This window comes from Peromyscus leucopus, chromosome 14, assembly GCF_004664715.2.
Source record: "Peromyscus leucopus breed LL Stock chromosome 14, UCI_PerLeu_2.1, whole genome shotgun sequence".
NCBI classification, from domain to species: Eukaryota; Metazoa; Chordata; class Mammalia; order Rodentia; family Cricetidae; genus Peromyscus; species Peromyscus leucopus.
Genome location: NC_051075.1, coordinates 86,947,164 through 86,960,072, shown reverse-complemented (window position 1 = coordinate 86,960,072; position 12,909 = coordinate 86,947,164). Strand labels below are relative to the sequence as shown.

General features: G+C 36.3%; 1 protein-coding gene across 50 annotated transcripts in view; it reads right to left on the bottom strand.

Annotated features, from left to right (window-relative positions):
• LOC114690096 (muscular LMNA interacting protein) overlaps nt 1-12,909 on the bottom strand; it is a 264,668-nt gene that overhangs the window by 116,488 nt on the left and 135,271 nt on the right. The window lies entirely within an intron of this gene.

Genomic DNA, 12,909 nt, shown 5'->3' with positions numbered 1-12,909 from the left:
CCAGTTCTCTTCCCAGACTCTAGGCTTGGATCTAGCTGCACATCCTGCATATTAACCCAGTCCCTTGTGTCTACCTGACTTCATTCCATATAAGCCATATCCAAACCCTAGGCCTAACTTGACCTGTACATCCTCGCTTCAGCCCCAAACTGCTCTGTCCATATCAGACCAGACACAGGACTACCAAAAGAAGTCCACCTGCCCAGACCTCTTTACAAAAATAAAAACAAAATGAAAGATCAAGGCAGTATCTTTCCTCCAACCCAACCAGTCCCTCCAACCCTGCCAGTTTGCCAATGGAAACTACCTAAGCGAACCCCAGGCCACAAAATTTTAAACAACAATCATAAATTTTTATAAAAGAATTGAAAGATACAAACAGCTCGATGAACTTAGTGAGTTTAAAAAGAGAAAACACCTGACTGATGCACAGTAAAACACAAATATGTGGCTGATGGAAATGACAAGGATGAAGACAGAATTCAATGAAGAGATAGAAACACTGAAGAGTACTAAAGCTAAAATGAAGATGGAATTGAAAAAAATTCAAAAACCCAACTAGAAAACTCAAAGGACAACTTTACAAGAAGAAGGAATCAAACAGAATATAAAACAATAGGACTTGAATATAAAGTAGAGGATCTAGATGAAATAAGCAAAGAATATGATTTTTTTAAAAAAAACACAGAAAAGTAGCATACAAAATATGTGTCATGCCCTGAAAAGAAAAAAATTTAAATTATAAGAATAAATGGGGGAGAAGCATTCTAGGTTAGTGGTATAAACCACATTTTCAACAAGATCACAGAAGAAAACTTCCCCAAACTTAAAAAACATACCCATACAAATACAATATAGACTCAAAACATCAAACAGACAAGGCAAAAAAAAGAAATCCCCACAGTATATCAAGAAACAAAATCCATAGAAATTCTGTCTACAAGAAACACATCTTAACTTTAAAATAGGTATTGCATTAGAATAAAAGGGTGGACAAAAGTACTCTCTAACTGAATAGAACCAGGAAGCAAGCAGCCATTGCCATCCTAATATCGACAAGACTGGTTTCAAAGCAAAACTACCTCAAAACATATAAAGGACACTTCATTCTAATCAAGAGAACAGTCAACCAAGAAGACATTACTATCCTAAACATTGGATGCACCAAATTATAGACCACCCAATTTATTTTTTTTAAAAAAAAATGGTATTACTGCATTTAAGACACAAATTGAAATCAATCATTAGTAATAAGCGATTTCAATATCACATTTTTCTACAATGGACATATATATGGACAAAAATAAAAAAGAATCATCAGAATGAAATAATATTAGACATCAAACACACTTACCAGGTATCTACAGAATATTTCATCTGTCCTGGGTAGTTTTATGTCAAGTTGACACCAGCTAAAGTGAACTGAAATGAGGAAATCTCAACTGATAAATCCCTCCATAAGATTAGGCTGCAGGCAAGCCTGTAAGGCATTTTTTTAATTAGTAATTGATGAGGAGGACCCAGCCTATTGTGGATGGTGCGATCCCTGGTAGCCTCTGCATCAGCTCCTGCCTCCATGTTCCTGCTCTGTTTGAGTTCCTGTTCTGACTTCCTTCAATGATGAACAGTTCTATGGGAATGTAAGTCAAATAAACTCTTTCCTCCCCAATTTGCTTTTTAGTCATGGTGTTTTACTACAGCATTAGACACCCTAACTGAAACACCATCCAAATGCCAAAGATTATACATTCTACTCAACAGCACATAGAAGATTCTCTAAAACAGACTATATCTTACAATGAAAAAACAAATTATAATAAATTCAGAAAGAGTTAAATAACTAAGTGTACCTGATCTGACCATAATCCAGTAAAACTAAAGATTAATAACAGACAAATCTCTAGTAAATACACAGACTCATGGAGATTAAACAACTCATTGCTGAATGATGAATGGGCCTAAGAACAAGTCAAGAAAGAAATAAAAACTTTCCTGGAACTAAATTAAAATGAAACCAAACACAAAAATAAACCTCTGAGACACAGTGAAAGTTGTCCTGTGATGAGAATTTATAGCTCTAAGTACCTACATTTAAAAAACCAGAAAGAGTTAAAATAAATAACTTAATGATACAACTCAAAATTTTGGGGAAAAAAGGGGGGGCTAACCAAATCCAAACTGGTTATAGATAGAAATAAATAATAAAATCAGAGCAGAAATCAATAAGATAAAGATAAAGAAAACGCAAGGGGAGATATTGTAGCATACTCCAAAAATAATTCAGAATAACATAGAGAATAATTTTAAAGTCTGTATTCCATTAAGATGGAAAACCTAAAATAAATGGAAGTATTACAAAGTTCAGCCAAACTACCAATATTAAACCAAAAACTCAACAATTTTAACAGACTCATAACAAACAAAAAAATTAAACTATAATAAAGCCTTCTAAAAGACTCTATTAAAACTAAATGATTCACACAAAATTCTCCCAGACTTTCCAAAAAGATCTATAGCCAATCCTTGTAACACAAATCTTAAAAGGTCTTATAACAAAAAACCCAGAGGCAGATATTGAGGTGAAAGCTGAAAGATGAGAGAAACAGAACAAGCCAGCCATGTTCTTACCTCTACAAAATCCTCAGCCTCAAGAGCATGAGTTCCTCTTTCCTCGTGCCTTATATACCTTTCTGTGTCCTGTCATATTACTTCCTGGGATTAAAGGTGTGTGTCCTTCCCAAGCAAAGACATGAGATCTCAAGTGCTGGAATTAAGGGTGTGTGCCACCACTGCCTGACCTCTATGTCTAATTTGGTGTCTGGCTTTGTCCTTTGATTCCCAGATTAGTTTACAAGGGCATACAATATACCACCACAAATTCTTCTTAAATTATTTTAAAAATAAATAAAAACAGAAAGAGTGCTCTCAGATTCTTTCTTTGTAGCCAGTATTATTCTAATACCCAAAACAGGAAAAGACACAACATTAAAAAAAAAAAAACTACAGGCCAATATTCCTGATGAACATAGATATAAAAATACTCAAAAAATACTTAAAACTCAAATACAGACACATATTAAAAGGATTACCACTATGACCAAGTTGGCTTTATACCTAAGATGCAAGGATGGTTCAACATACACAAGTCAATAAATATAAACTATGTAGTACATGGACTTAAAGACAAAAAAAATCACATTATCCTCTCAATAAATTCAGAAAAGGCTTTGATAAAATCTACTATGGTTTCATGACAAAAGTCCTAGAAAGTAGGACTAGTGAGAACATACCTCAACATAATAAAAACTATGTATGAGAAGTCCCACAACAATTAACACCCAAAATGGAGAAAAACTTGAAGCAATTTTACTGAAATTAGGAAGGAGATAGGGCTGTCCATTATTCCCACTCCTTTTCAGTATTGTGCTCAAATGGCTAGCTGGAACAATAAGGCAAAAGAAGGAAATTAAAGGTATACTACTAGGGAAGAAGAAGTCAAACTAGGCCTATTTGCAGATGACACAATATTATTCATAAGAGATACTAAAACCTGTACCAAAAAACTTTCTGGAACTGGTCAACAAATTCAACAATGTGGCAGTATGCAGAATCAACTTGCACAAATCAATAGCATTTCTATCCACCACCAACAAACACACAGAGAAGGAGCATGGACACACACAGTAGCCCATAGACAATAAAATATCTAGTAATAAACTTAACCAAGGAGGTGAAAGACACCTACAGTGAAACTTTAAACCTCTGAAGAAAGAGTCAGGGCAAGACACCAGAAAGTGGTAAAACATTCCATGTTCATAGATTGGCAGAATTAATGTTGTGAAAATGACCATTCTACTGAAAGCCATTTACAGATTCAGTGTAATCCCAATCAAAAATCCTCAATCCAATTACATAAATAGAAAAAAAAACTATTCTAAAACTCAGATGGAACCATAAAAGACTTCAGATAGCCAAAACAATCCTGAGCAAAAAGAACAATGCTGGAGGGATCATTCCATTCCAGATATCAAGATATATTAGATATCCATGGTAATGAAAAAAATATAGGACTGGCACAAATATAGATATAGACAATAGAACAAAATGGAAGACTCAAACATGAATACATATAACTTCAGCCATTTAACATTTAACAAAGGTGAAAAAAATCATGCACAGGAAAAAAGAAACTATCTTCAACAAATAGTGCAGAGAAAACTGGGTGCCTACATGTATAAAAATTAAACTAGACCCCTATCACGTTGCACAAAAACTAACTCCAACTGGATCAAAAACTTCAATGTTAAACCTGAAACACTGAAACTTATAGGAGAAAATATAGGCTGTACCCAATCTGATAGAGTTGAACAGAAGGACTTTCTTAACAGGACCCCATCTGTCCAAGAGTTCAGGCCAACAAATGGCAAATGGTACTTCAAAAACTTAAAAGCTTCTGAAGAACTAAAGAAGCAATCAGTTAAGTGAAGAAGAAGTCCATAGAATGGGCAAGAATCTCTGCCAGCTTTACATCTAACAGATGATTAATTAACAGAATATAAAAAGAACTCGAGAAAACAAAAACAGTTAAAGTGTATCTCAAATACGTTAGCATCCCTAGAAACTAGGGAATTCCACATCAAAACAGGTTTGAGATTCTGTCTTACCCTACAACAAAGATAACAAAACAACCAATATCGGATGCTGAAGAGGATATACGGGAAAGAGTATCCTCATTCCCTGTTGTGGGAAATACAAACTGGCCCCACCACTCTGGAAATCAATATGAAGAATGCTTAAAAAGTTAAAAATGAATCTACCATTTTACCAAACTATAGCACTCATTGACATTTGCCCAAAGGACTCAAAATCCTACTCCATAGATACTTGCTCATCAATGTTCATTTTATTGCTCTGTTCACAATGGAAATAATCTAAATGTCTTTCAACTGATAAGTAGATAATGAAAATATGGTACATTCACACAACAGACTATTATTAGGCTATAAAGAAAGACAAAATCATGAAATTTTCAGGTAAATAAATAGAACTAGACAGTATCATAGTGAGTGAGACAACCCTAAGCCCAGGATGGCAAGTGCCGTTTGCTCTCTATCACCTGGGTTCCTAGCTCCACATCTTCAGATGCAAGCATATAATCTGGAGTAACTGCAGAAAGCAGGAAAGTAACAACAGACCATTTCACGAGTGTGAAAGGGGAAAAGCAACAGAGAGGAGACTAGCTAGGTGTGAGTGAGCTAAAGGGGGAAATGGGAAAAACAGAGTGGCTCTAATTAATAATTGGGAAAAGATAAAGAAAGAAGGAGGAGGATAAAATAACAGTAAGGGCATCTAAAAAATTATAAGAAATCATACTATTAACTAGCTAAAAATATTGATAATACACATAAGTTGGTATATAAATATGCATATAGTTTAAATGAAATTTTCCCATTTGGGCAGACAACGCTTCCCTAACAGCCATAGACTAACAAAAAGCCCAACACCAGATACAAGAATTCCTCTTTTGAGTTTTGGTCAGTGCTGTCCAAGACACTCCCACAACAGTATAGGCCATCGGTGTTGCCTTTGTTTGTCCCCCATAGATGGAAGGTAGGTCTCTACTGCCTAATATGCCATGCACTTTGGACACAGGGATCAGAGGACCTGAGCTGGACCTGACCTGAAAGCCTCCTTCCTTAGGACTAGCTTTCTTCATACCAGAAGGATCTGTGCAAGCTTCCAAAGAAGGGAAGCAATCAACAGTCCTACCCAATTGTGGCACCTATGAGTCACAACAATGTCCAGAATGGCATGATAACCTTAATGGTATAGCAGTGGCATGCATACCTTGGTAGTAACAAACAGCTCTCTAATTTGACTTAAGGCCAACTCAATAGGAGGAAAATAATGCCTGGTACTAGAAATGGCTAGTAAACTCATGGATCTCAGAGGAGAACCTATGACTGACTGCCACTTTAATAAACCAGCATAATCCCTATATACATTCTAAATATTTACCCTTATACCCAAAGATAAGTATAGTTCTTACCCCTCATCAAGAACAATTCCCTTTGCAACAGACACAGTATTGCGGAAAACCACAATTACTCGAGACCCAGAGTTGTGGAAACCAGTCCTAACTGACATGTCTGTAACAGAACTCCTGCACCTAAGGCTGAGGGATCTTTGCAGAAGAGAGGGCAGAAGGATTCTTAAGAGCCAGTATTTTCTGGGAGACTGTGTTTTCTATAAATGTCAGGGAAGCTGCAGCTATGACATTTCACCAACATGGCTGCTTAATCAAGTTCTGAAAAAGAAGAATACCACTAGGCATGGAAACAGGGAAGAGGGAAAGTTCATGAGCCCTCAACCTTAGACAAAAAAACTACAGGCAACATCAAATGGTAATTCCTAAAAACATACATACAGGCAATATTGTATGAGCTGAACAGGGTGTGTGTGTGAGTGAGTGAGTGAGTGTGTGTGTGTGTGTGTGTGTGTGTGTGTGTGTGCGCGCGCGCACGCATGTGCGCACGCGTGTGCAATGTGTGTATGTGTGGGTATGCAACATTTTAGAAAGAGGCCATAAATTTGGATGAGAAAGGGGGAACACATGAGAGAAATTAGAGGGAGGAAAAAGAAGGGTGACATGATGTAGTTATAATTTTTAAAGAATGAAGCCAACAGATAAATAAGTGGGACTCACAAGTTCTCTAAAGGAAATGTATACATGGCTGGCAACCACTTGAGTATAACCAGTTAGTACAAATTTGAATCCTGGACATCTCTTCACTGATTTAAAAAAAAAAAAAAACAGGAAATCAAGTCATGTCTCTGCCATACAGTTCATGTCCTAAATTAGCAACCCGATTAATTTTTGAACTACAGAACTCTTAAAAATATTCACTAAAGAATTATATTTAATCAGGTTGTAGTTAGCAACCCATACTCTAAAATATTAAACAGACAAGGTAAGGTAAATTAATTTGGCAATAGGATAAACCAAATATCTGCATTTCTACTTTTATACCAAGTTTTCATTGTGATCTTCAGAATTACTATCTTGTATTCTTCTATTTTTAACTTTACATTTGAACAATTATTTCTATACTTTTACTTCATTTATATAAAATTAAACTGCTCTGGAATCTGGCAAAGACAAATTTTTATAAATTAAATGTATGTTCAAAATGGGAGGTAGTAATGGTATTTATTGGGAAAATTGTATCTAACATTAGATAAGGATGTTATCCTTATGGATGCTTAGAAGATCAGGGATAAACAATATGAGCTTCCTTCAAGAAAACAAAAGTATCTTTCTGTAGAAAAATATTATTCTTTTATAACACAATAAACTGCATACAAATTTACTTCATTATGGATATATCTTCCTTTTTTATTCCCTTGAAGCAATTTAATAGTAAAAATTAATGATTTATAGCCGGGCGGTGGTGATGCACGCCTTTAATCCCAGCACTCGGGAGGCAGAGGCAGGTGGATCTCTGTGAGTTCGAGGCCAACCTGGGCTACCAAGTGAGTTCCAGGAAAGGTGCAAAGCTACACAGAGAAACCCTGTCTCAAAAAACCAAAAAAAAAAAATTAATGATTTATTAATTTGGAATATTAGTATGTTACAACAATTTTACTTTAAAATTGTCCTTATTGCTGTCAGACTTGAGTGATAAAAAAAAATTAGAAATATCTCAAACACTTTCTGAAATAGATAACAGCACACATTGTGACTAAAGTTAATGTCTATAATAAAGTCACTTGTCTAGGGACCTCATTCTTAACCAAGTCTATAAAGGGTGGCATGTAACTTGGTATCCCATACTCATGTTTCTCTGGGAGAAAATGATTATTGATACATGCTTAAACCAAAGATGTTGGAGTTACTTTATTAAAATATGATGCCTCACATTTATCTCTTCCCATTAAACCTTGGTAAAAGAGTGAGCTAAAAATGCTTCTTTCATCAAATCTTACAGGGAAAATGCTAGAAATGAAATAGGGTACAAATTTAAGTTTGGATGCAGACAAGTTAAGAAACCTTATGTTGCCTGCCAAAAAAAGTATATCCTTTCAAAAATGAAAAAACAATGGGTTTCATCCAGAGGTAATAGAGCTTAACTAATCCCATAATTTATTGATAACTTAACAACTCATTACAAAAGATGGCTGAGTTCTAATTTGCTGAAAATCTTGTTTTTAAAAATAACATTATTTTCCAAAAATAATTCTATTTGCTAATTATACAATATGCTTGGCATAAAAAATCTACTGTGCACATAATTATCTTGAGAGAGGATTAACTGCTGAAGCATGTAAGACTTGAGTTATATATGTGAGTTCTATTGTCAAGGCAACCCACAGTGTAGCTCCCAAACAAGTGTTGTAATGATTCTCCCAGATCAGCCTTCCAGTTGTGTTCTATGTGACAGAAAAGAAACAACCTTCCATGATTAAAAATATTCCATTCTGTAAGTTTCATATATAATATATATGTTATATGTGTATATATAAACACACATATATACATGATACATATATACATGTATTCATGTATGTATATATTTATATATGTATCTATTCATATATATATATATGTAATACTTTCATTGAAGTTATCCTGTACAGAGAGTAATGTTCATCCCAGAAGTAATAGATTGCCAAATAAAAAGGTGCCAGTTGTGGGATATCTTCCCTTGAGTTGTTAGAGGAGTGCCAGAGACCACCAAAACAATGCAGGCTATTTCAACTGATCTTGGTCACCCTCCAGAACTTGACCCTATTGCTGAAGATACTATCCCCTTCAGTCACAGGACATAAAGAAATTAAATTGATACTAAAAAGGAAGTTTCCTCCATACTAGACAGCTTTCAAAATACTAGATGGTGCTGTACAGGTTGCTAGAGAAGCAGATCATCAACAGTCTAACTCAGCTATGACCTCTGTGAGCTATAATAACATAAGTACTGGAATGGCAAGATATCCCCAAGGGAGCAATACTGACATGTTATGAGGGTAGCCAAAGACTCTCTGATTGAATATAAGGTCTACTCCATGCGAGGAAACAGATGCATGATGCTCTAAACTTAACCAAGAACTCATGGTTTGGGAGATCATGGCCCTGTGGGAAAAATTACTACTATTATTCTGCTAAATATACATAGTGCCAAATTCTCCTCTATATATGTGTCCTAAGGCCACAAATTAGTGCCACTCCCAGACCTCATTATGGAAGTTCTGTTGTGCAGTGAACAGAAGTTTACACAAAAACTTACAACTGATCAAAAAGAATAAATGTTTGCGGAGTGCTCAGCCCAAATGTGACAACTATAATATCACCCTCTCCCTGAGGATCAGGGATCATTGCAGAAGTGGAAATATTGGAAAAGCCAGAGGTCAGGAGGACCACAGCAAACAGAGTCTTCTGGACATGACAAAACTGTTGCACTTGTGAACTCACAGATTCTGTGGTTTCCTGCACAAGACCTGCACACACTCAAGGCAGTCAATGATCTAGCACAGGGGAAAGCAGCTTCTGAACCTCATCCCAACCAGAAGAAATGCATTTCTAAACGTTATGTTCTTTAAATAAACTCACTCAGTTCAGAAGTCAATCCCTTGACTTCAATGACATGATGAGTTATGCTGTATAGTTGAGTTCAAAGAACTAAATTATCAGATTTCTTAAAAACTACAACACTGAAAAAGGCAATACAATATCATTTTAAATGTTGATGGAAGTGAACATGACTGTATATAAAAATTTTGTTGTACTGAGGATATTGCTTAATGGTAGACTATCTAACATTCATGAGGCCTTGGGTTAAGTCCACTGAACAGAAAGTCACAAAGGAGAGAAGGGAAAGCAAAAATAGAAAAGAAAAGAAGGCAGGAAAGAGGGAAATAAGTATTTTTTAAATTATTTAAAAGCAATTGTCTAATTAAAAACATGCAAGAAAAAAAATTAATTAAAATATATAAAATTATAATTTCCCTGCTCCATTTTAATCTTGTTCAAACGAGGCAGTCATTTGTTGCAGTATATGACTTAGTTGGCTCCATCTCTGAAATTGACAATTGCTAGTTCATTCTTTTCATTCTATGACAAACTTCTTTTTATCTCAAAGCTATCAAATCCCTTGCAGATGAAATCAGGAAGGGGCCAGTGAGTGCTATAAAGAGTACACTCTGGATGTTTTGTGTTGTCCATGGGAGACTCTTTGGACTAAAAGGAGGAAGATTGGTGATATCATACAAATAAATCCTAGAGGTCACTGGTGTCCAATTTTTAAAAATGTAGAATTGTAAATGATCTGAAAATGAAAAATCATTGTCATTTAATTCATGGCTTTTGAGTAGCCCCAATATCTATGGTCTTGAACAATTTACCTTGGTCAAATGAGTACATTTACAATCATCTACTGCTCCTTAGAGAAGCATTATTTTAAATCATGTATCATACATAACATTTACATCATATTGTACCAAGATAAATTTCTTACATAATTTTATATGTAAAATAAAATCCACAAGATCTGTCTCATATGAACTGCATGGATTTAATATGCCTCAATATCCCCACACACCTTTGTGAAACAGGTTTGTGATAAAACTGGAGGTTCAACTAATAAATTTTCAGCTTTAATGTACAACAGATTATAACCTCTATAATTCAGTAGTGGAAAAGAAAGCTGTAAAGTCAAAGGTTCTAAAAGAAATGTGACGTGGAGCCATATCTCACAGAGTCCCAGGAAGTATTAACTATTAGTTTTCTACATACAAAGTTAACATGTAACATGCAGCCCCTTACTCTCCAGGGGAGTGTGTCTCAGGTAAACAGCAGGTGCATGTACTCTTTGCCTCATTGCTAGGGAAAACGTCTCCCAGATCTCTGAAGGCAGATGCTTGTGATCAGATTTCAGAGATGACCACCTGAAAATGACAGCGGGTCTTTGTCCCTGAACACTGCCCCCATGACTCACCATGATGGCCCTAGACAGTGAGAAAAGGGGCAACTGTGGAAGAGTTGCTTCCCATGCACTTCTAATGCTTTAAGCTTATTATAACTTTTGTTAAGCTACAAAAGGTAAAAAGTTGGGAAAGGAACTAGAGATCAACTCTCAGATGTTTCTCCAGCAGACAACCATGCAGATCAACATTTATCCATATAGAGCACAGACTTTAGACCACATGTGGATGGTTTTGGAGTTATTAACAGAGACACAAGCTACAAGAAATGTTACACACCTAATGTTGATCTTATGCTGCTAAACATTTCTCATTTAAATCTTACGTTTTAGATATCATACAAAGGCTTCATTTTCTGGATCATGCTAAGAGAATACGAATGCAGATTCATAAACCTGCATACCAAGATATCACATGGCTGACAAACAATTAACATTTGACAAATGATAGCAACAGTATTTGAAACACTATCATTAACCATGTAAAAAAATAGGCTTAATGCAGTAACTACTAAATATCCTAAATAAATCACCATAAAATAACATATGACATCTATAATTTCCCACACTTGGTAAACTGTAGCTAGAGTTTTCCTGCCTTGCCCACAGTCAGGACAAATCTCTGTCACCCGCCAGTCCCACAGCCGCTCAGACCCAACCAAGTAAACACAGAGACTTATATTGCTTACAAACTGTATGGCCGTGACAGGCTTCTTACTAACTGTTCTTATAGCTTAAATTAATCCATTTCCATAAGTCTCTGCCTTGCCACGTGGTTGGTGGCTTACCGGTGTCTTTACATGCTGCTTCTCCTGGCGGTGGCTGCAGTGTCTCCCTGCCTCAGCCTCCCGCTTCCCAGAATTCTCCTCTCTCCTTGTCCCACCTACTTCCTGCCTGGCCACTGGCCAACCAGTGTTTTATTTATTTACCAATCAGAGCAATTTGACATACAGACCATCCCACAGCAGTAAACAATTTCACTTTGATTCTGATGTAAATCCTCCATGTGATTTCACTTGCATGTATGTGATTAGCTTATATATATATTCCTATCATTTTATACTTGGTGATGCTTAAAAACAAAGCAAAACTACCTAGAACCATATGGAAGCTTTTTTTTAGTCATTAGGAGTGACTTCCAATCTCCCTGCTACTCAGAACAGCGTAGGGGCAGGAGCAGTGATTGACAGAATGGATGAAGAGTTTTAGCTGGTGGTAGAGTCTGCATTGCTACAGCAGACACTCAGTATTATATCTGGGTATGCATATAACATGATAATGGAGGCTGACATTAATCAAATCTTGACCTGATCAATGACTAAGGCAGCCAGTTGTGCACATAATCTCATTTTACCTTGACTTTGATTTATGCAAACAGAGGAAGAAACACTTAAACATAACAGATTTTAAATTTCCAAAGAAGGGGAAATCTAGTGAAGTCTGAATCAAACCTCCAAGTCTTCTTGACAGTGGATATCTCTGAGATCATATTCAAACCCTCATGGTGAAAAGGATGTCAGCCATTATGCTAACCAAGATGCTTTCATCACAGTATCTTTTTTTTCATTTTTTAGATTTATTTATTAAATTTAATTTTACATATCAGCCACAGATTCCCTTGTTCTCCCCCCTCCCACCCGCCCCGCCTTCCGCCCAGCCCACCCCCCATTCCCATCTCCTCCAGGGCAAAGTCTCCCCCAAGTATTGAGTTCAACCTGGTAGATTCAGTCCAGGCAGGTTCAGTGCCCTCCTTCCAGGGTGAGCCAAGTGTCCCTGTATAAGGCCCAGGTTCCAAACTGCCAGTTCATGCACTGAGGACAGGACCTGGTTCCACTGTCTGGATGCCTCCCAAGCAGATCAAGCTAATCAACTGTCTTATTTATCCAGAGGGCCTGATCCAGTTAGGGGCTCCTCAGCTATTGGTTCATAGTTC